The sequence below is a fragment of the Muntiacus reevesi genome, chromosome 2, assembly GCF_963930625.1.
Source record: "Muntiacus reevesi chromosome 2, mMunRee1.1, whole genome shotgun sequence".
NCBI lineage: Eukaryota > Metazoa > Chordata > Mammalia > Artiodactyla > Cervidae > Muntiacus > Muntiacus reevesi.
The window spans coordinates 245,307,586-245,332,178 of record NC_089250.1 but is presented as its reverse complement, the minus strand read 5'-3'; the positions used below and the strand labels follow the sequence as shown (position 1 = coordinate 245,332,178).

Sequence of the window (24,593 nt, the reverse complement as noted above, 5' to 3'; positions counted from 1 at the left end):
TCCAGACTCCATCTGAGACTCAGGGGATCCGGAGTGCGGCGACCCAGAGCGGGGTAGGGGGGTGGCCACGAATCCCGGGGCTGACATCCCGGGGGTCCCTGGGGGGAGGGGCGCGGACAGGCCGGCCCCCGCAGCCTCCGCGAGGCCCGGCTAGCCGCGTCTTGCGGCCTCGGCTTCTCTCCGCCCCCCCGCCCTTTCCTTCCTCCCAGCGGCGGCCTCCCTCCTTCTCCGCCCCCCCCCGCCCGCCACCTCCCCCCGATTTCTCATTCCTGCCACTAGCGCGCTCGGCGGCTCATTCCGCGGCCGCCGCCAGCCGAGGGGAGCGTCGCGAGCGGGTGCCGCGGGGGCCGCTCGCAGCCGCCGCCGACTTGTGAATGGGACCCGGACAGGGGCCGGGGCTGACACCGCTGCGCTCGCGCTGCGCCAGGGACCGACGGCCCGCATCCCGCGCCCACCCTCCGGGGCCCCAGGTGAGGCGCGCCGCCAGTGCCCTCCTCTCGCCTGGATGGGGCTTCTTTGGGGGTGGGTGCGGGGGGGCTGGTCTTTGGATGAGAATGTCTGGCGAGCGGGGTGGGGGGGAGAAGGACTGACTCGACAACGTTTCACAAATGCTAAGCGGACTGGGGAGGGTGGAGGTAAGAGAAGATTTGTTTAAAAATCGAAAAGGAAGAAGGGAGCCAGTTGTGGGCGCGGGCAGCTCAGGGGACAGAGGCGCCAGATGTGCGCTCCAGTCTCTCCCTGCAGCTCCGGTCTCTTAGCGGGTCTGCGCCGAGGCCTCGAGAGAGGGGCTTTGCACCCGGCTGGAGCTGGAGGCTGCAGAGCTGCGCCCCGGACGCGCCGACCGCCCCCGGTCAGGTCTCCCGGGGAAAGTCGCCCCCAGCGCGGTGGTCGCCCGCCCTCCCGCCCGCGCTGCGCCTCTTTCCGAAAGCGATGACACGACCGCGCTCTGCAGGGTCCCTACCCTACCCCTTCCTTCCCTATCCCGACCAAGCGCCCCCGGGGACTCAGTTCCTCCATCGAGATAGCCGGGGAAGCCCCGGAAAACGGCAGGAACCCAGCTCCGGTCGGCGATTTCCCCGCACTTTTAGAGCGTGGGTTTGGGTCCGCTGACTGCGGCTCGGGGAGGGCTGCTGACTGCGGCGAGCGCTCCAGCCTTCAAGCCGGAGAGTCTTCGGAGGGCTCCGGGGGGAGTGTGTCAGCCCCCGCCAGCTCCAGGGGCGATACGTGAGCGGCACAGACTCGGGCTCGCTCGGGCTGAGGCTTGGCGCAGCCTGCCCGGGTCAACGTTAACTTTGCGAAGCGAGCCTTCCCCGCAGCCTGCGCCTCCGCCCGGAGTGCGCCGAGCCTTTCCAGCTCCGCGCGCACGACCTCCCTCCCACATCTTTGCCCCGAACCGGAGCGGCGAGTGAGGAGCCTGCAGAAACCCGCAGAATGTGGGGACGGCGAGGAGAGCACCCCTTTCTCCCTTCACCCGGGTGTAGCTATAGGAGGCTCGGTTGGTGCTATGAAGAAGAGAGTCCCCAGAGAAAGTGGGGTCAGCGAGCGTCAACCCCCCCCCCCCCACCCCGCGCCGGGTCGCGCTTCTTCATCCTTTTCTTGCCAAGGCCTTGTTCCTCGTTTTCTGGGGGTGAGGGTGGAAGTGGGGACGGGGTGGGGTAGGGAGCGGTGGTGTCTGCACGCCTTCTTCTCCCGCGTGAAAGGTTTTCTAAATGCTTGAAAAAGAAAGCCCTGTTGCTTTGCTGATAATGCAGCAGGGATTTCACGGGCCATCGCACTGCTATTAAGAAATTGCATCTTCTCATCATTTAATAACGCCACCTCTGCATGACGACGGGTCGTTCCTAAGGGGTGGGGTGGAAGGTTGCTTCTAAAACCCTGCTTCATGAAGGTATAGACATGCCTGTAAAGTCTTCCCTCCCTAAACAGATCTTTGTCGGGTGCTCTGAAATCGTGCCTTGTCTTCCTCTTCCGATCATTCCTATCGGTTTTATATGAGGCAGAGTAAGTTTTCGGTTTAATCACAGGGAAGCCACAATGATTAATCTGGTGAGAGGACATGGGTCGATGTCTTTATCACTTGGGCTTGCGGCAGGCATCGCTGGTTTTGCGGAGTGTCTGGATTTCCCGGGGAAGGGGACGCAGAAGTGTTCTCAGGAGCGAGGATCCGCCAGCATCGCATCAGCGCATTTGCCACGCGGGGCTGCGAGAGCTAGAGCCTAATACGATGAAAGAGAAGAGACGAGGCTGACCTTCATTTCATTAATCCTGGAATTATTTTTCCTACAAATACAGAGATGCAGACAGCAGAATCCAGAAGTAATCACTGCCCAAACCCCAGCTGCAGGAGAGCCTGGTCCTAGTCCAGTAGAACAAAGGAATAAAAGTTGCAAAACAAAGAGACTGAGGGTTGGGGCCAAGGCCAGTGGGACCCTGAAGCTCCTGCTCACTGAAGTTCCTTAGTCATGAGCTCTGACTCAAAGTTTTAGTGTTGGCCAGTGGGCCCTAGAATTCAAACCTCTCTGCAAGACTGAAATCCTGCCTAGTACAATGGAATGTGAGTAGTTTTCAACTACAGACCAAGGAAAAGCATCTGAGAGGACAGGAAAGTTTCTTTGAGTGAGAATTGGCTCTACATGCTGTTTTTGAAACAATGCAAATTAATACATTTAAAATGTCTTGCAGTCACATTTTATTATTCATATATTATTATGATCTTTTTTCCCATGTTGTTTTGGAGTCTGTGTAAGTTGGTCATTTTATTACATTGTTAGGGGAAAAAACAAACAAAAAACCCCTCCCCACCGTTGGGGAAGGGAGCTGCATTGGAAGGATTGAGATAGGATAATCTGTTGAGGCCCAGGCATGTTGATTTATTTAAACTGAGCTTACTGCTTACTAGAAAAATAGGCTTTGGAAGTAGCTCTAATTGAAGCAGTGGACCATCTTGATAGCACTTCAGAACTTTCATTATGTTCTGCATTCTTATCTGAACACTAGACAGTAAAATTACTAGAAACGCAAATTCTGTTTTCAATTAAGATGCAATCTTTTGTTAATTTGAGAATTTTTTTAAAAGCTACAACTTTTTTTTTTTTTTTTTTTTTGACCCAGAACTCAGGGTTCCTCTTTGCAGTGGTGGCTGTGGATGTGTGTGTATGTTTGTTTGTTCCTGAAAAGGGGTGGGGGCAGGGTTGGAGAGCCATGCCATAATTTGGGGGAATACGGATCAATTTCATGCTCCTTTAATGCACTTGTCTTCATAATTCATGGTTTTTCTTCCAGTTTGAATAGAATTACATGGCTGCTTTGTAAAGATTCTGGTTTGGGGATCTTCATATGGGAAATGCCATGATTTTGACCTCAAAGCTTGATTTACAATGCCAGAGCTACACTCTCTTGAGCAAAGTGTGTCTCAGAACCTTGCCTGTGAATGTCTGTGACTTATGAAGTTGACAGTTACCGTAAACTTTGATCTGTGAGATTCAAAGCTATTTTCAGAACCATCTAAAGGAGATCTGCAAATCTGATTTTAGTCTGCCTTCATTTTCTACACATTTATGTAGGCAGATGTTCCAGAAACACGATCATTTTAAGTTTATTTTCAATATTGATTTCTTTCACTTTGATCATAGGAATACCTTATCATTAAATAATAATGATAAGACAGTAGTCTAAAGAGTTTGAAAGTCAGTAGCCAACCTTTTTTTTTTTAACTGTCAATTTGCAGAATAACTACTATCAATTTGTACATTTTTTTTTTCCTTACTAGAAAATCTCACTATTGTGTAAATTCACCAGCCAGTGATTTAAGGGATTGAAATGTGCTTGGGATATTTTCCCCCCTTATGCAATTGGTCATTGTTTCATAAAAAGTTACCTGATTTGTCAAGAATCTCTGTCCTAGATTTATCAGCCACTGTAGTTGTCAGTCTTTTTGGTTCAAAGTTATTGCCCCTGAAATATGTAAATGTCTTTGGTCCGCTCTCTCTCTCTCTCTCTCTCTCTCTCTCTCTCTCTCTCTGTGTGTGTGTGTGTGTGTTATTTAAGGGACTGGGGAAAAACATCAACAGGTCTGGTAAAAAAATTTTTTTTAAAGCTGGAGAAAGTTGGACAAATTCTGTTGTACCAGTATGAGTAAGAGTGAGGTTTCCATCAGTGTTACTATGATAGCCATCCACAGCCTCCTCTATGGGCAAAGAAGAACTAAAGAAAACACTCGAGGAGGATAATTAGACATCTTCTGCTATAATTTTACCCTGACATTGAGAGCCTTGTGCATCTCTGGAAATGGGTTCCTTCGCGGAAGATTGCACTTCTGGCCACTAGAGGGCAATGGCACCCTGCTCCAACTTTGTGCCTGGGGCCCATCTGCTTTTGAGGGCACCATGAAAAGCAGTTTTGTTACCACCGGCCTTGTCTGGACCTCTCAGGAGAGACCGAATTCAATCTAGCTGTGGTTCAGGCTACTGCTTCAGCAGTTTGTCAGGATTAACATCTTTCTAGTCCGTGGATCCCCTTACCTTCAGTCTCTTCTTCCCACCTTGGAGTTTACTAGAAAGTTGCAAAATCTGAATCTTGAAATCCTCTGAGCAGGAGAAGAGGGGGGCTGTACTGTATAATAAACAAGGTCAGTTCTCACTGAGGCAGTGATCTGGAGGGTTTTCTAGTTCTTTTTTTTTCCCTGCAAAAAAAACATCATTTCAGACTCCGAGGGGGAAGGCAAGGAGTAAAGAAGGGAAATATTAGTGAGATTGCTGTGATAACATTGCCTATTCTTTCAAGAGGTTTTGAAGATGTCTGCAAGGCATTTTTAATTTGCAAAAAAGAACAGCAGTTTGATCTTTGGTAAACACTTTGAGGCATGGAGTTTTAATATAACAGTAAATGTTTTACTATTACCTTTAAACCACTCTTGATATTGCTGTACAAAAGCTAACTTTAGCAGAGTAAAATTTAATTCAAGATTGGTCCTCATGCACTGGAGTTTAATCATCTGACTTTTTTTTCCCCTGCTCCGTGATATGGAAATTACTGCTTATGATTAAATTGCATATTGCAGGCTGCACAAATTTATATTTGTTACTGTTTGATAGTATCATTATGAATTTAGAAGAAGAATGAAAAAAAAAAAAAACACCTAATGCTATATTATAATTAAGAGGACAGCTCTATTTTAAAAAAATTACTGGCTTAAGTGGATTCTTATTTGTATCTTTTTTTTTTTTTTAACTGAATATAGTTGCCTCCCCGGTGAATCAGCAGTGGAGTTCTTTGCAGCTCTGAGTATGCTGGAATGCATGGGCAGTTGATGAAGGAGGAATCAATGCAAATGGATTATGAGAGGGAGTATTAAGTAACTCAGTTGAAAGTAAGACAAAGTGTTTTGTAAACCAAAGCTCACTTACTGCCTGGACAGTTTATTTAACTTTAAAAACGAAGGCACTTTTAATTTCTAAGTGCTTGTGAATAATGCACGTTTGTTAGAACTGGAGGCAAAATTTCACTGTTATTTGGTTTAATTAGTCGTCTGACAGTTGCAGAGTTCTGAGATGCTTATTGAGATAAAGCATTGTTCTCAGAGTTTCTATGGTCAAGGTTTTTGCTCCGGCAGAGAACCTAGTACACAGGATGTTAAATGAGATGGGAGTTTAAGAGAGAAGAAAGGAAGAAAGAGGAGGGGGTAGAAAAGAGTGTGGGAGAGACTACGGATGCCCTTTCTCATGGCAGGTCAGGCACTGGTGTCTCTCTCTCCTTTCCTCTCTTTTTTCTACTCATTTAGACCATGCGAGGTGCTGAATCCAGAAAGCTGGCATAAACAGCTCCACAGGCCATGGTAAACAGTGGCCGGAGCCTTATTCTCTCGCCTTCTGGCACTGAAAACTTGTCAAAGGATACTGTGAATAAGCATTGCCTTTTTCTGCCTTTCCCCTGGTTGTTCCAGTTGAAGAAAAACCTTCACTTCCTTCATGAACTTCTTTACTTGCCAGAAATCCTCCTGACACGGTCCTCTGTGCTGGCATGATTTCACAAATTAAGATTACTTCTGCATGTTCACTTTTCCCTGAAGAAAATGTCTTCGGATGCAGCATCTTCCCCACCATGATGACCACCTGCCATGGCAACTGGAGCAGTGGAAGCCCCGCCCTGGGTTTAGTTTAAGACACACAGAGATCTCTTCTCAGCCGTCATTAGGCTCCACCGGTGAGCGGAGTGGGAATTAAGGGCAACATCCTGGCCATGGATGCTGTTTCAATCTCAGGAAGAACAAGCACGGATGAAGGCCGGGACAGACAGAGCGTATCAAATTACAGTGCATTCACCCCCACCGTGATCTCTGGGTATGTGCTACCGATGGTCACATACCGAACAATCAGCCCTTTTCCCATCATTCCTGAGGCCTGGACCACCTATTCAGACTCGGAGTTGGTATTGCTGAGCATTCAGGCCAAGATCAGGGTGAGGAGAGTGAGGTGAGGATAGGCCAGTGCAGACTTCAATCCTGACTGTATTTAAAATGTTGATATTTTGCTCATCATGGAGTTTTTTTTCCCCTAGTGATCTTGATTTTTGAAATATTTCCTTAAAATATTATTTATCTTGATTTGCTGAGTTTGGGGGGTTTCCCAGGTGGCACTAGTGGTAAATAACCTGCCAGACAAAGCAGGAGACATCAGAGAAGCAGGTGTGATCCCTGAGTCTGGAAGATCCCCTGGAGGAGGGCATGGTAACCCACTCTGGTATTCTTGCCTGGAGAGTCCCATGGACAGAGGAGCCTGGTGGGCTACAGTCCATGGGGTCCAAAAAAGTCAAACACAATGAAGTGACTTAGCAGTAACTGCAACTGAGTTTATTGGCATCCCCTTATATTTTGTGCCCATGGACGGAACCCCACCTGACTCACCCTGGTTCCAGCCCTGCCCAGCAGTCTGATTCTTCTCAGTTCCAGCTCCACCGCTTGCAAAGTAGGAACCCAAGACTGAGCTAAGTAACTTCTTTCAGACTCAGCTACCTCATCTGTAAAAATGGACCTAGTCATAATATCCATGTTCTGGGATTTCTGTAAGATAGCAGAAGAATTGGGTACAATGTCTGGTTCATGAGTGCTCAGTAACTGCTTAGGACTTTTTGTCCTCTCAGAAAGAGACCCGGGCTTCACTTTTATAGACTAACCATCGCAGGTAGAAGTTCTTCCCCGTGACTATTTGGACAAAATCCTGCACTAAACTTTCCCTTTGGCTTGAGGGCCCTCCCAATTAGTGATGAATTGTTTATTAGAACCTGCCTTTTTAAAAAAATATATATTTCAGAAGTTTAAGTGATCCATCCCTCTTCCCTTTAAAATATTCAAGAGGCAGTCAAGATTTTAGAGATAATTATGGCTTTTGAAAAGTGCCTGCCTCCTGGATACCTTTGCATTTTCCCCTGCGCATTTTTACATATGGGCTGCTGTGGAAAGTTGCCCTTAAGTTACATCTTACTGGGAAAGTTGGCTAAGCCTGTGATGTTGAGATATTCATCACAAGGTCTGCCTCTCTTTAAAAGGGACTCATTACTATTCCAGACTAGCTGAAATGATAATTAGCCTCTTGATAAATTGTCGCCATTTTCCAGAATATTCCTGTTTGTTTTTCAGGTAAATGTAGTTTGGGGTTTGTCAGGAAGATGAGCTGTGACAGTCTGACTCCTGGAAGGACTGCGGCTTGAAGAAGCGCTTGCCCTGTCTGTGGTCTTCCTCGGGCCCAGGCAGAAGCACAGTGATTTGGCATTGGATTAAAAATAACAGGGATCCCCGCCCCCATGCAGCCCTCCATGGCATTCCGAGTGTTCTCACCGCCCGTGTCACCATCAGGCTGCAACTTCCAAAGCTCCTAGTCCTTCCAGGTTGGCGTGCTGTGTTCCATCTGCAGCTTTCCTGTGTCATCTGTCCCTACCCCAGGCCCTCCTGCGTTCCCTCCTGAGTATGCGGCACCACGAGAGCGAGGCACTGCCTGTGTTTGCCTGGAAAAGGCCCGGGGAGAGGGCCGCCTTGATGAGCTAGGACCGTGCATCAGGTCCCTCCTGTATTCTGTGCAGTCACCCTGTGAGGAGGGTACTGTCATCTCCACTTTACAAGTCGGGAAAATGAGCCCCAGGAGGATTCAAGACACTCATCCTAGCTTTCCAGGCTTGAGGAAGGAAAGCCAGGTGTCCAAGCCCGTTCTGACCCCACAGGCCAGCAGTTTCCTGCCATGTGTAGTGGGTGTTGCAATCCTGGTCCTCCTCGGCTTCCTGGAGAAGAGCAGCGGGACAGAGAGCTGAGCTGACGGCTCGACCCTGCGCCCCTACAAGCTCCCAGATGTTGTCCGTTAAAGGAGCCTCTGAGATCTTATGGTTGAACTCTCCTCTCTGCAGGGTTTCTGCTTGTCATTGATCCTGCAGCTTCCTAAATGTCCTGATGACAGCCCGCTAACGACATCTCAGGAAACCCCTGACACCAGAGGCAATTCATTAACTCTGTTCATTAAAATATCCCGTCATGTAAGGAGCTAAGATATCCTCTGCTGTAACTTTCTCCCAGTAGTCTCTTTGCCCTGCTCCCTGGCACTTTTTCCTTCTCCTGAAAGCCCTACAAATACTGGAAAATGGCATCTGATAACAGTTAAAATCCATCATGTATTGAGTACTAAGCTAGATTCAGGCTCTATGCTAAGGACATTCTATAATGTGAGACTTATCTGCAGCAACCTATGAGCTGGTTAAGATAATTGCTAGCATCTTACAGAGGAAAAAAACCCCGGAAATTTCCAGGGTTGCATCGCTGTTAATTGGCAAAGCTGAGATTAAAAGCCAGGCATCCAACAGCCAATTTAACCTGCGTCAGGGTGCTCTGCCATTCGGTGGTTCAGCTAGCCTGGTGAGATTACAGACCTCTCACCATCCGCATCTCTCACATCTGCTTCCATTCCGTTTTGTCATTGTCCCCCCTAAACATGTGGCAGCTTAAATCAGAGTCTCTATCGTGGCCTATACTGTAGAGTGATTGGACCTCCTATTTCCTGTAATGAAAAGTGGACATCTCACTTTACCAGGCAGAATTCTCGGGAATCAGGTGTCTGAAGTCACTTAACTGAGCTGTTGACTATTCTCATCAACCATCTTTCAGAGATGAGGGTCCAGGGGCCCATAGAAGAACCACGACTTGCCTAATATCACATGGTAATCTAGGAACAGGTGCAATAAGAAGTGGGTGATCTTGGCTCTTAATCCTATCTCTTACCACTATCTAAAAGCAAAAGCCTTTTTATTTTTTTTTAGAGTTGATATACCTGTGGACTGATTATGATTTAAACATATCACTAGTTCAAGTATATATATATAAAAGATTCACCCTATAATATTACTTGGCAGTTAAGTTATAACATCTAAATACGGAACTTTGTATGAATCTTTAATATTTTGAAGTCATGGTTAGCCAACCCAGTGTCATTTGATAATATTTTGCAGTATATACCATTTTATTTCACCCTTCAGCTCTGTCCTACTTTATAGATATCTACCACTAATATCTCTATTTCTGAGTTTCCATAAGTAACAGTAAGAATGGTGTCACCACTTTGCCACCCCTAAGCTTTCACAGGGCCCTCTGGCAGGGTTTGGTTTGGACTCCATCTGAAACTCATTTCATTGTCCCCTACTTTAATGAAAGGCCTGGGCTGGAAACACTGAAATGGTCAAATCACAGGGCCTTTCCCCAGAGAGCTGACAATATCACTGGTGAAGAACATACTAAAATCTAAAGGCTGCATACAGTCAGTGCTCAAAGAAAGTATAAGCAAGGAGGACCACAGTAAAGACAAGCCACATGCAGGTCAGTGATCAAGGATGGTTTGGGGAAGGGAAAAAATCGTTGCATTCCTGCATGTGGGGAAGGGACCCCAGAGACCAACTAGACTAACACGCTGTGCCACCAGGTCTTCCAATCCTGGCTCCACATGCCAGTGACAGCCAGAGCGCCACTGGTCACAGGGGGCTCTTCACCCCTGGGCACAGACCACCATGGCTTTAGGGACTTCCACACTTAGAAACACTCCCTTTGGGTTGATCCAAACTCTGTGTCCCCAGAGGTTGTACTCTTGAGTATGAGCCTTTGATGTCCTCCCTCCCCGTTGCAGCTGTTGAGTATCTGAGTGGTCTTCCAGGATACCGCCTCTGTCTCCCGTCTCCAGAATGGACACCTGTCTCCTTTTTGCCCTCCTCGGACAGCGGGACTGAGCGCAGAAATCTAGAGGCAGCTTAGACTATCAACTCCCTCTACACGTCTTTTATTGCAGCCCGAGGCTACATTACATTAGCTTTTATTGCCAGCCACATCACCCAGAGGACTTATGCTCCAGAGTTTGTTTATTTGTTTTTCCTGGTGTGCTGCTGTTGAGCCCCATCTTCCCACCTGTCTCTGCACGCATAAGACATGATGCGGCGCCTTCAGCAGGGTGAGGGAGTCAGGCTGTCTGGCTTCAAAGCTTGGCCCTGCTGCTTCCCAGCTGCACAAGCCACATATCTGTCTCTCATGTCCTCATCTGTAACACTGGATTAATAATACCAGCAGGTGCGGTTCTGATATTAAATGATATTAATGTATAAAAGTGTTTAAAGAGTGCATGGGATGAGGTTGCTGTTTTTATTATCTCTGTCACATTACATATCAATATTCTGAACCCATTGATCCAGACTCCCAAAATGTTTTTAAATTTAAACCTTTAGTCTCGTGCAGAATATCTGTCATCCCTCTAACCATGCAATAGTTTGGCTCACTTAGATACCTACCTTTCTTATGAAAAGCAGCAAGAACAACAAAACCGATAGAAGCAGGGACTGCACCTTGTTAACCACAGAGGACACTCCTTTTGAGTGATTCTACCCAGGTAGTGCTAGTGGGTAAAGAACCCACCTGCCAATGCAGGAGACATACGAGATGTGGGTTCAATCCTTGGGTTGGGAAATCCCTGGGAGGAGGGCATGACAACCCACTCCAGTAGTCTTGTCTGAGGAATCCCAAGGACAGAAGAGCCTGGCGGTCTATAGTCCATAGGATTGTGAAGAGTCAGACACAACTGAAGTGACTTAGCACGCACGCATGCCCTGGAATACAATTTTCTTCATGTTGTTCATTCCTTATAATGCATAGCTGACATTTTGTTTGCTTTTTTGTGTGGCTTCATAGCACCCAGATCACCTTCCTATGTTTGGAGAGAACCCACAATAAGACTCTCTGTAGAAAGACTGCCCTCTTTCTACTCCACAGACTTCAAGGGCCAGCGTCTCTGTCCTGGAAGCTAGAGTGATGGCTCAGTGTGTTTTGCACTTGGAATCAGTATCTTACTCTTAGGTGCCTGTGTGCGTGTGCACACACACAAGCCCTGGCCATGAAGGAGCCCCTGGATGCTGACCGTGAAGAACCCACTGTGGTCATTGAGGAGTGGTTGCTGCATCATCGGCAGCCAGGAGTAACCGGAGGGGAAGAGCGAGCTGCCACTACCCGGGTCCAGTGGGGAGCGTGGCGGCGCCCTCTGTGCTGTGTGCTCTGCTTAGTCGCTCAGCTGTGTCTGACTCTGTGCAACCCCATGGACCCACCATGGACCTGCCAGGCTCCTCTGTCCATGGAATTCTCCAGGCAAGAATACTGGAATGGGTTGCCATGCCCTCCTCCAGATTTGTGGCAGGATCTGGTCCACAGTTCTGACTGCTGAGGCTCCTGACGTTCCTGACCGCTTCTCTAGTCTTCCTGCAAGCCGTGTGCTACTCAGAGTTGCTTTGAACTAATAAACCCAACAAGCCTTGGATATCCTTGCAAGACTGCTGCAAGAAAACTTATCCACTGCAATGGTGAGGGGAGATCTGGCTTTTGAGTTCCTCTCAAATGCTGAATCAAATGTGGATAGATGGTTAGATGTTCAGGTGTGAGGAGAGAGCAGAGGAAGCCTTTATGAAACATTGGATGGTCTGATTGGGGTTGAGCAACAATTGGGCAGGACATCAGAACCTGGGCGAAAGCTAAATGACACAGCTCAGTAGATGAAGTGGAATTTACACAGGCAGCTATGGCAAATGACATAACTGTTCGACATGTGGATGGAAAACGGTCTCTTGGAAAGAACAGGGCAGGTTGTGTGGGAAAGTGGCCCATGGATGCTGGCTCTGGAGCCAATGCAAAATTCCCCAAAAAAGTATTATGCAGAGGAAACTAAGGCCAGATTCAGGGACAAGAGTCCAAATTGTATTCCTCATCCAAGGGCAGCCAGATAGAAAAGACTAGTCTGAATTCCGAGCCAAGCATCTTGGAGAAGCCAGGATCAAATACATGCGAGCTGTCCAGGCATTGATGGGAGCACAAAGGATGCCCCTCCTCACCACAAATGAGTTTCTGGGAGCCCCCACCCTCCCAGCTCCCTGGCCCCTGTGTTGGCCCCTGGGTTGGATGATCAGGTGGAAGTTGGCAGTGCTTAACGCAGGGAGAGTTGGGGAGCAGAGAAAGAGAAAAGCTTCCTCTGCTGTTGGTCCCTTGTCATCCCAGGACAGTCCAGCCCCTGTTGAAAGGAATCCGAATCACACTTCTAGGGAGTGGAGGCTTCAGGGCAAGGTCAGGGTTTCTAAGCATCTGAGACTTGCTGGCCTGTCTGCTGGGCCAGGTAGTTAAACCACTGAATGGCTTGATTTTGTGTTGATGATGCCCCTTGCCCAGACCTGACCCGGGCATCACTGTGCCACACAGAACTCTTGGAGCCTTGCCTTTCAACTTCTATGTGGTATGCCCCGACTGGTCAGCGTGGACATAAATCCAGACCACAAACCAAGAAGGACGAACCAAACCCAGGTAGAGGCTGGTTGGGCAGCTATATCAATAGTTAGCATCTTTCCAGTGTCTAACTTATGGAAGCATGAATGTTTAAAGGTTTTAAGTATTTAACAATGTATTTAAAGGTTTTTAAAACAATATTTCTTTGACAATAGCAGCAAAACTGTGTTCACATTCCAAATCCAAATTGAAAATTAGGAGTCCCTTATGCAAACAATTCCAGTCCACAACATTTTGTCCTAAAAAAACCCAATAGGGAAGGGAGTTGGCTCTTGAACTGTCTCACTCCAGTATATGTTTCATATGTAAACACAGCTGTAGTATAAGATGTAGTTTTCATTTTCATTATTATTCTCAGGAACTTAAGAAGCACCATATAAATGAAGTGTCACTATTAATATTATTATCTTAGAGTGAAAATTGCAATTTAGCAGTTAGACCTGGGCACACTCGCCTTCGAAGTAACGCATTGGCGATTCTTGTGTTTTATTCATCACCGTTCCTCCTTGCAAACCTCAGAGAATCTTCAGCTTCAGCAAATCTCCACGGTGCGTTTGGGAGGATTAGTCAGGAGACTAATACAGCCTGAGAGAACATGTCTTTGAAGTGAGGGATGGAGCCTGCCGAATCATTTCAGCTGCCCTCATCCCATCAACCACCTCCTGCCGTGCCCGCATCGCAGGCCAGGGAGGGACCTGGTTTCCACTTAGAGAGAGGCATGCCTTGTGTATTCTTCTTATTGGGCGCTTAACTTCTGTCTCATTTCTCAGGAATGGAGAAAGATCACCTGTCAGCAAGCCTGCGGCCAACTGCTGACAGATTTTTCCCTAATAGGCTGCCCTGTGTTTGCCTCTTTCCAGGCAGACCAGCCTAGTGAAACTCTGGCGTTCTGATAAATAGCTGTGTGGCCTTGGGCAGCCACTTAACCTCAGTTTCCTCATCTGTAAAGTGGCCTGTTGGGTCCTTTCCAGCTCTAAAATGGTCTGGCTCTCAAATCTTCTTCCACAAATCACCTGGCATGGTGTCTTCTGACCATTGCATCTCAGCATTCTGGAGGAGGTGCCCTCCCTGTGGACAAAAACGCCAGGATGGACACGCACAGGATGATTCGTGTGAGCAGAGTGCACACGCAGGGTGGTGAGTTAGGGACTCTGTGAAGTATGTTGCATGTCAAATTTAGGACTTTGGACTTCATTCCCCAGGTCCTAAGGAGCCTTTGCCAGTTTAGAGTGGCGGTGGTGGGGAGGCTGTGTTCAACACTTTATTAAATGATTTCTGGACCAGCATTGGGAAGAACACAGGCAAGGGGCACAGGGTCTAAACAGGGAAATTGGCAGGAAGCCAGGACTAGGGGGCAGCATTTTTATTAATATAATCATGGATATGTACTGAGCCTTTGCTGTGTGCACACACAGTGCTCAGTCTGTCCTATAAATTATCTCAATCCATCCTTCCTACAACCTTAATGAGTTGGAAGCTATAAATATCCCCATTTATAAAACATGGACACCAAGACTCAGGATAGTTGAACAACTTACCCCAGCGTTATACAGCTGGTAAGGGGACAATTGGGGATTCAAACGGGAAGATTTTGCATTCTTCACTGCTCTGTTATCACAGGACAGACGTAAGAGGCTTCCAGGATAGGGTCATGAAACTTGCTCCTGGCTGTCAGTGAGGAATGGGGGTGGATGCTCTGTGAAGTGCTTACTGAGTGCCTGGGACTGAGCCTTCTAGAGATTATCTCATTTCATCTTCCCAATAACTCCATGAATATAAGCCCCAACCTCACACTGATAGGCAGTTGCAAAGCATTTGAACTCAGGGCATGAAGGAACCAGAAAGCTTTTCCTGAGACTTTTCTAATATATCCCAAATTGCCGGGTTCTTGGCTTTCTCTCCACCCAGGCTGATTTAAAGATGACACCAAATATGTTTTCTGTCATGTGCTCATGACTTAAATATTTTAAAAGATGTGTTAGGCAGGAAGGAAACTGTGATTCCTTGATCCATATTCTCTCTTGACATTTTGGTTCCCGTCCAGCCCTGGCATAGCTGAAGGGAAGATGCCACCGAGAGTGTCACATCAGAACATTTATTTGATACTCAGGGTTCACAATGTGTTTCTAGGAGGTGTTGAGAGAAGACATGTAAGCCCATCAATGGGCCTGCTCCACTTTCTGATAGCAAAGGTGGGAGAAGATAGCAAAGTCAAATTGCAGCTGCCGTCATGCATATTAAGGACCCGGGTTTCTGAAAGATGAAAGAAGCATCTACACAGGATTGGAAGAGGAATTGAAGAGGCATCAGATTTGACACTCCAAACTAGGATGGGAAAACAAATGCAATCACAAACACCAACCTGGCAATATCTTGTTCGAAGAAATGAAGTCCACAGGGTCTCTGTGTTTTGTATTTCTTTGTCTGTTCTCATATCCTTGGAGCATTCTCATCTGTATTCCCCTTGACCCATCTTTTTTTCTCATCCCTAATTTGTTCATCACCTCACCTTTGGACAAGAGGGAACACGCTTCCTTTGCCTGGATTTGTTTCCTTTTATGTAGAGTAAGAAGGTTCCAATGGAAAATTGCCTCCCACACAGGAGGGATCTGGGAGACCAGTTTAGATCTGTTTAAAAAGTAAAAAAAAAAAAAAAGTCAGTCACTCTACTCGACTCAGAGAATACTTGTATTTTTCCCTGAACCCAGCTCCTGGACTTCAGATTTTCATTGGGACAATTAATGTCAAATGGGTGGTGGGCTCTTGGGGACTCAGAACATAGTTCTCAGCTTTGGCAAAGAGCCTCCAAAACCTGTCTGCTGACTCATTTAAAGCAATGCTTCTTAAAAAAAAAAGAAGAAGAAGTAAGAAAAACTTTACGGGCAAGAATATGAATTAATTTCATGGAAATAGCATCCCTTTTCAAAGATTGCCTGTCTTTGCTTAATGTTGAAAATGTTGATACTACTTCTGGTATTGTTTCCCCTGTTTTTACATTTGCATGGGAAATGATTCGATGAATATTTCTTCTGAAGATGGTTTCCCTTGTCTGAGGAAGTTACATTGATCATATTGGCTTGGTCCACTGATCACGCCTCCCCGGGAGGAGCCTATTTGGATGGAAAAGAGAGCTGTTTTGGAAACAGTAACTTTACCTGCTTTGTTGCGCCTCCTTTCAGGGCTCTGGTGGGCTTGCTACAGGGGAGCGTTGAGAATGCTGTTCGCACGCTCTCGAATGCGAGAAATGGTGCTAATATGACTTTAATTTTCATATCAAATTGAACAAGAAATGAGTTTGTCGGAAATAATCATGACTCTTGCAGCGGTGCCAGGTTGGCTAGTTACTGAGGTGTGACCGTTCCTCCGTGTGTGTCCGAGCGGTGAGGTGTGTATCAGCGGGCGTGCAGACGGAGGTCATCCAGCGTGCTGGACCCAGCTACACTCTCGGGGGACCTCCTCGGGACCGTTCCTGGCAGTGGCTGCTCCAGCTAGGGATATTCCCTCATCTCCCACTATACTTGGCTCCCCCTCAGCCTTATTCCCAGTGCCCTGGTGCGTCTCTTACAAAAGACAAGACAAAGCAACCCTTGATGTAAATAGTTCAATTTCTGTGACGTTCATGGTGTTGGTTTAGTTGCTAAGTCATGTTCAACTCTTGAATCCCTGATGCTTCACCTTGAATAAGGACACTGTGACGGGACGCTGTGCTGGCAAAGGTGAGCCTGGGGTGCCGTGCGGTTCGGGAAAGAACTGGGAAGACTCCTGTCACTCATTGCATTGAACATGTAGAGACAGGTTTTAAATCTTTTGTCTGTGGGGCCACAAATCTGGCTTCATATATCATAGGTTAACTTTTGAATGTTGTTTCTCCGAAGCACTCAATAATTTTTGCAGCATCCAGGACACTGCTGAATGTTTCTATAGTCAACGTAGGATCCTCCTCTTTTGGGGGTCTCTCTTCTGGGTTTGATCCCTGGGTCAGGAAAAGCCCCTGGAGAATGAAATGGCAGCCCACACCAGTATGTATCTTTGAGCTAATGGGCACAGAGTGATTTACATTCGGTATCTTCTCAGTGCTCTGTCCTGCCTTCACAGCAATCAAAATATGCACCCTTCCTTGATGGTCTTGATAGTGAAAATCCACTGTCTGCATCAGTTCTCATGACAACAGTGAAAGTCTGATCTGGGTTTAGAGGAGTGATTAAAAGCTCACATGTGAAGGGGGTTCAGACTAAGAAGGTTGAGATTTCGCTGCTACTATATTTTTTTTAGCTGTCTGGGTATATAACTTAAGAATTTGTTTGTTTGTCAGTTTCCTCATCTGCACCATTGCATTGACCAGAGTATTTGCAAACATCCAAATGAGTACTTAGGCCATGGTAGCTAATAAGCCTGTGAATGAGAAGTGCATTATTATTTCCGTTCTGCGGAGAGGCAGCGTAGGCACTGTGAGTTTATACACTCTTGTCTTGGGTTATATGGCAAGTGAGTGACAATGTGGAATTTGTATCCAAGTTCAAGTACTTAAAATCCATTTGTTCCTTTCCATTCCCTCTACTAAAGTTCGCTAAGCTGTTATTGTTTCTCTCTTCCACATCAAACTCTCATCTGAATTTGATGGGAACTAGTTTTCCATTGTCTATGAAGGTTTCATGCTGTACTTTCTTAAATTGACATAGTGCTCTCTTTCTCAGTATGAATCATATTTGCATAGCTCTGAGGATGTTAAGAACTCAATTTTCTCCCGGAAATCCTTTGTTTTTGAGCTTTTGTATGTTTATCATTGAAATTTCAGGAATGATAGCTCTATCCATGCCCATGCTGTTCAATAGACGAGTAACACAGGCCACCAATGTAAGCCAGAGATGAAATTAAAAAATTTCTAGAAGTCCAATTAAAACAGTAAAAAGGAAATATGCAGCAATTTTAATAATGCATTTTATTTAAGCCAATGTAGCCAAAATATTATGATGTGTAATTAATATAAAATGACTGATGTGACATTTCTCACTCTTTTTTTCATACTGAATCTTTGAAACCTCCTGAGTATTATATATATATAACACATCTCAGTTGGAACTAGACACATTTTAAGAGCTCAGTAGCCACTTGTAGCTAGTGGAGACTGTATAGATAGAACAGGTCCTAACTTCTCAAAGGATAATGTATACAACAAAAAATTTTAAACAGCTGTGGGTGAGGGAGGCACTCTGTAAGATATGTTATTATGTTATCTAATTTTATTCTGAAGACAACCTTGTGTTTTCACCCTTATTTTCAGACAAAGAAACTAAAGGCTGAGATTACATAACATGCTTATCACTGCACAGCTGGCAAGATGTAGAACTCGGATTTAGACTTCATGGATTTTGTCTCCTCCAGGGCTCTTCATATAATCCTGTAACCTCGTGATGGTGGTGGTGACGATACAATGGTGAAACATTAATAATATCAGCATATTGATCCTGTTAACCCCTGGTACTGGTGAATGTATAACTTTCACTTAAGGTTGTGTTTAATTCACTTTGATATACAGTCCTTTAAGATTTAGTATTTAGTATTAAGTCCTTTAGTATTTACATCCTAAATAAGCTCTGAGCAGGTTGCAGATAGAAAGGTCCAAAGCTAACCCAGAAGATGTGATAACTCAGTGAACCCAGTTGCTTCCAATGCCAAGTTTATCCAGGAAATCACATTCATGTGAGGGTTAGAGAGGGTTTCATATAAAGTATGAACTCAAGGGAGAGGCAGTGTGGTGCTTGAGCCACATGGGTACACACATATGTGAACATGCTTGTGCAAGACCCAGGCAGAGGGAGACAAGAGAGGCCCAGGAGATGGGCTTATGGCCACGAGTCTGTCTTGGCACCTTTTGAACCACAGCTTCCTGAGACCCCTTCTTTAACAATTCCTGCCTCCACTGTAGCTCTCCCAAGTCTCCATCCCAGAGCTGGGCCTAACAGAGCTATCCATAGTAAGAGGCTGGCCAAGACACAGCCATTCTTACCTCCAGCCAGAGGTAATCATGGCTTCCCGAAGTACAAGCGAGCTAACGTTGATGCACGCTTCAGACCTTGCATTGTGGGCTACCTATGTGTAAGAGCAAAATACATTAGATTAAAGATGTGTCACCCATCAATTCCATGCATTTAGCAAGTATTCATGATACACTGATAATCAGTCAGGCTGGAGATAAAAGAAACGATGGACAAACCACAGTTTCTACTCTAATGGACCTTATATTTTAGTTTGAGGGAAAAGACAATAACATACAAACAAGTAAACAAAGTATTTTCAGTAGTGATGAGTGCCATCAGTAAACATGTCTGTGGGATGGGTTAAGAAGTGACTGACGTTTGAGAATGACAGCCACTGTCTCTGCACATCCTGGCTGAGGACTGCAGCTGATGCAAATGAGGAAGATGATTGCGAGGTTAGTTACCATTATTGGAGGCCTGCAAAGCAATGAGCAGAAGGGAAGAGGGAAAACAGATAAAAGAAGAATAAAAGTGAAAAGGAGGGGAGGGAGAAGAGGAGGACAAGACATCAGTGTCATGGCTGAAATTTTTTATGAACAATTACCGGGAATCCCAACATTTGTCCTGAGAGTTGGGTCCCCTTCATGTTGAAGGACAGCCCCAGAGAGGGAAAGGAACTTGATCAGCAACACAGGTGGGGTCAGGGCTCGGCCAGGAGTGGACTCTGGGCCTCTTTGTCACAGCACATGAATTCATGCCTGCCTCTCCTCATCTCTGCATCTTCTCCCGGGCTTTCATGCCCGGGATGGTCTGTCTTAGCAGTGATGTGTTGGGAGGGTGGTACACCTCTCGTTGGGGTTCTGAGAGGTGGATGAATGGGTACAACAAGTTTGCTCAACTAAATGGTTGAAATGGATACATTTATTAGAAGATAGTTCCTCTGAGTAATGGAAAGAAGCTTTGAGATGATGCCTGGAAGAATAGAGCCCACGCACATTTGCAGGATTGCTTTGAGGGAGAAAGTTATTAGATTTTCACTGCTGAAAATATAAAAAAAGCAACTAAATATCCATGTCACCAAAATGCATTTACATTAAATTTGAACTCTGCCTTCATAAGAGGGGTTAACTCTTAGTGGAAGTACAGGGGATTGTTCACTCAAAGGGCATTAAACACAGCACTTGTCTGCCCATCTTGGCTATCACCAATAAATGCCATTCTGGTGGAGACACCCTGGTTGCTCCTTTAATCCAGCTTCCTTAAATTTCACTGTCTCTTAGGTTTTCTTAAGGAATCTGAAATTTGGCCTTTGGATACAGGTAAGGCAACAGCTGTCTTTCAGGGGAGTTAAAATGTGTCCTTGGCTGTTGTTGGGAGATCGCATAACCCTCTCCATTTCTTCGAATCTGAAATCTTCTGTAGTTTCCCATCTGTAAATATTGATGTACACATAAAGCCTCAGCCAGGATTCTATGAGGGGAACAGAATCAATAGGATATACATATATTAAGAGATTTATTGAGAGAAATTGACTTAAGCTATTGTGAGGGTTGGCGAAGTGTGTCTGAAACCCACAGGGCAGGTGGGCAGGAAGGGCAGACAGATGCTGTAGGGCGTGAGCAGACACTGCGTTTCTCTTCATTAGGAAGCTTCCATTCTCCTCTTAAGGCCTTTCCACTGGTTGAATCAAGCCCATCCAGATTATCTAGGATAATCTTCCTTACTTATAGAAAATTAATTATAGACTTTAATTACGTCAACTAAATGCCTTATAGCCACTATGAAGAAGAGTTTGGAGGTTCCTTAAAAAACTAAAAATAGAGCTACCATATGACCCTGCAGTCCCACTCCTGGGCTTCTATCTGGAGAAAAACATGATCCAAAAGTATGCATGCACCCCAGTGTTCACTACAGCTGTTTACAATAGCCAAGATATGCAAGCAACCTACATGTCCATGGACAGAGGAATGGATAAAGAAGATGTGGTACATATATATACAATGGAATATTGCTCAGCCATTAAAAAGAATGAAATAATGCCATTTGTAGCAGCATAGATGGACATAGAGAATGTCATACTGGGTGAGTCAAACTGAGAAGGAAAAATATCATATAACATCCGTTATGTGTGAAATCTGAAAATAAATGATGCAAATGAACTTACTTACAAAATAGAGACTCACAGACTTAGAAAATGAACTTATGGTTCCCAGAGGGAAGGGATAGTCAGGGAGTCTGGGAAGGCCATGTCCACACTGCTATGTTAAAAATGGATAACCAGCAGGGACCTCCTGTATAGTGCATGGGACTCTACTCAATGTTATGCGCCAGCCTGGATGGGAGGGGTGTTCGAGGGAGAATGGATACGTCTTATATGTATGGTGAGTCCCTTTGTTCTTCCCTGAAATCACCAGATTATCAATTGGCTATACTCCAATACAAAATAAAAAGCTTAAAGTTTGGGGGAAAAATAAAAACAAAATACCTTTACAGCAATACCTCCATTATTGTTTGACCCATAGTTGGAGACTATATAACCTCACCAAGTTGACACATAAAACTGACCGTCATGTGTAGTTAACTACATATTTTTTTTCTAAAACCTATATTTTAGCTGGTGCAGTCTAGTTATAAAAATGCATAATGAGTGTGAAGGAATGTAAAATACAGTATTTTTCCTAACAGCATGAGAGTATGGTTGGCCATGCCCAGCTCTCTAGAACTCATCAGTCTTCCGTGTTTGGAGATATCTTTGTATACAACACACTTGTTGTGATTCCGTCTTGAAGCTCACTATGATGTCACACAGAGAAGCAATGCAGCAGACTGTCAGAGCTAGGAGTGAGGCCAGCCTGGACTCAAAGCCTGAGTGTGCTAAGAGCCATGTGAGTGCCTCTGTGGCTTAACTGCAGGAGACGTGATAACCCAGTGCCTCGTAGGTTCTGGTGGGATGAGCTTGAGAGAGGCTTGTGCAGTGGAAGGCAATGCAGATGCATATATGCAGAGGTAGGTGCATGTATGTGTACAAACACACACGTGCAAACATAAGCTATTTTAACAAGCATCCATGCATACACAAAAAGGTTAATAGCCACAGTGCTCAGTACGAGGCACACCGAGGTAAAGCTGTCATAGTCTCCTATCAAAGTGCTGGCAGTCTGGAGGAGGAAGCTGCCATAAAATTGGTAATTGCAGTGTGTTCTATACATGCTATAATGCAACACCTTTAGAACCATAAGAAGGTCTCCTAAATGTTGAGTAACTGAAAGCGATATTAATTAGCTAGAAGTCTGTTCTTTGAGTATATGCTCCTTGGATGACCATGAGGACCAGCTCTGCTTTCATAAGAAATTACTGTGTGTTAGGGTTTAAAGCTCTGGGCAGGCAGCCAGGAGAAAGGTGATCGGATTCCCGGAGGTTGGTCAGGTGAAGAGCTCAGACAGTATGGTTTATTTACTTTTTCCATTTATTTATGGCTGTTCCTGTTCTTAAGACAAGTTGAAATGGCCTTCATAAATACCAGCTCTGCAATAAAATTGCAAAAAAAATAAAGTTTAAAAGAAATTAGGATGAGGGGAAAGCAAAAGTAAGGTTATAAGGTGGAGCAAGGAACATCACTGAGAAACACACTGTAATTTATGATGTATGGCATTGTTTCCTGGTAACCAAAGCAGCTGGAGGAACACCAAGAGTTAGACAACCACCACAAAGGAAAAATGCATTTGTTTCCAGGTGAGACAAACTTTTCCTTGGCACTGATGCCAGTGGAATTTCTTTCAAAGAGCCCTGTGAAGAGACCAGTGCCTTTAACAGTCCAACAGTAAGCCCAAGCACAAACAGAAAACTGCATGCAGGGCATATATGTATTTACATATAGATGTGTAGCTGTACACACACACACACACACACACACACACACACACTCACGCATATACAGTGAGGAAGACATCTCTGAGGAAGTGACATGTTCTGATGTTCCTCTTCCTCCTTGCAAACTGAACTGTTAAAGTGACATTTGAAAGAATAGCATTGTCCTTTGCAAATTCATCTCAGCAGTAGCATAAGATGACAGAACTGATTTAGAGAGAGGTCTTCTGCCCTAAATTCTCTGTGGAATGTGCCAGGATATAAATAAAGGAAAAAATAAGTAGAAAAAGATCTTTATATCTTGGGCAGGAGATGCTTTTATAGCTGTGGGACACAGATGGGACTCCATAAGTAATTTTCAAGGTGCATTAATTTAGTGAATGTTTATTGGACAACTACTATGCACCTGACTTTAAGCAAGGGACTGGGGCTAGGGTGCCTAATCAACTAGAATCTTCCTGCAGAAGGGCTTAGCCTAGGGGAAGAGGTATATAGAAATAAAGATCTCTCTTCCACTGTAACATTGGTAGAGGGAAGGGATATAGGACACTTAGGACATTGGTAACAGTGCTGGTTAGCTGAGACAGGATCAAAACAGATCACAGAAAATGCTAAGGAGGAGTGTTTAAGTGAAAAGAAAAGCTGCTAAAGTTATTTTGGAGTAATGATATTATTTCTGCTGAGATTTTTGCAATATTCATTTCACATTTTGGGGAATTAATACTAAAGTAGCTTTAAGTGCTAACAGTTAGATGCACAAAATATTCATCATAGTAACAACAGAAAAAAAAAGGAAAACAATGCTTAAATATCTATGGAAGAGGCAATCTGTAAAATTATGGTGTATTTTTATGGTGGGCTGTAATTGTCACTGGAAGTGTTCACAAAGAAGATGTGACTACATGGACATATGCTGGAATCAAATGTTAAGAGGAGCAAAGTATGCCATTGAATTATCGGCTCAGTGTGATTTCAACCTTCTACATGCACACACTGAAGGATGGAAAGGTATCATCCTGAAATACCAGTGGTAATTATACAGGGAGTGTATGATGAATTATTTTATTTTCTTTTTTTATTTTTATTTTTTATTTTTTTTATTAGTTGGAGGCTAATTACTTCACAACATTTCAGTGGGTTTTGTCATACATTGACATGAATCAGGCATGGAGTTACATGTATTCCCCATCCCGATTCCCCCCTCTCACCTCCCTCTCCACCCTACTCCTCTGGGTCCTCCCAGTGCACCAGGCCCGAGCACTTGTCTCATGCATCCAACCTGGGCTGGTGCTCTGTTTCACCATAGATAACATACATGCTGTTCTTTCGAAACATCCCACCCTCACCTTCTCCCACAGAGTTCAAAAGTCTGTTCTGTACTTCTGTGTCTCTTTTTCTGTTTTGCATATAGGGTTATCGCTACCATCTATCTAAATTCCATATATATGTGTTAGTATGCTGTAATGATCTTTATCTTTCTGGCTTACTTCACTCTGTATAATGGGCTCCAGTTTCATCCATCTCATTAGAACTGATTCGAATGAATTCTTTTTAACGGCTGAGTAATATTCCATGGTGTATATGTACCACAGCTTCCTTATCCATTCATCTGCTGATGGGCATCTGGGTTGCTTCCATGTCCTGGCTATTATAAACAGTGCTGTGATGAACATTGGGGTGCATGTGTCTCTTTCAGATCTGGTTTCCTCAGTGTGTATGCCCAGAAGTGGGATTGCTAAGTCATATGGCAGTTCTATTTCCAGTTTTTTAAGAAATCTCCACACTGTTTTCCATAGTGGTTGTACTAGTTTGCATTCCCACCAACAGTGTAAGAGGGTTCCCTTTTCTCCACACCCTCTCCAGCATTTATTGCTTGTAGACTTTTGGATAGCAGCCATCCTGACTGGTGTGTAATG

At 45.1% G+C, this 24,593-nt stretch overlaps 1 protein-coding gene across 2 annotated transcripts in view; it reads left to right on the top strand.

Annotated features, from left to right (window-relative positions):
• Window positions 1-269: 269 nt before the first annotated feature.
• Window positions 270-24,593, top strand: part of CDH11 (cadherin 11) — a 151,774-nt gene continuing 127,450 nt past the window's right edge. Inside the window, exon 1 of one of the 2 annotated variants that reach the window (XM_065925452.1) lies at window positions 270-470. The gene's annotated coding sequence lies outside the window, so the exon portion shown is untranslated. The remainder of the gene's footprint in view (window positions 471-24,593) is intronic. The other variant, XM_065925451.1, reaches the window with a different exon arrangement.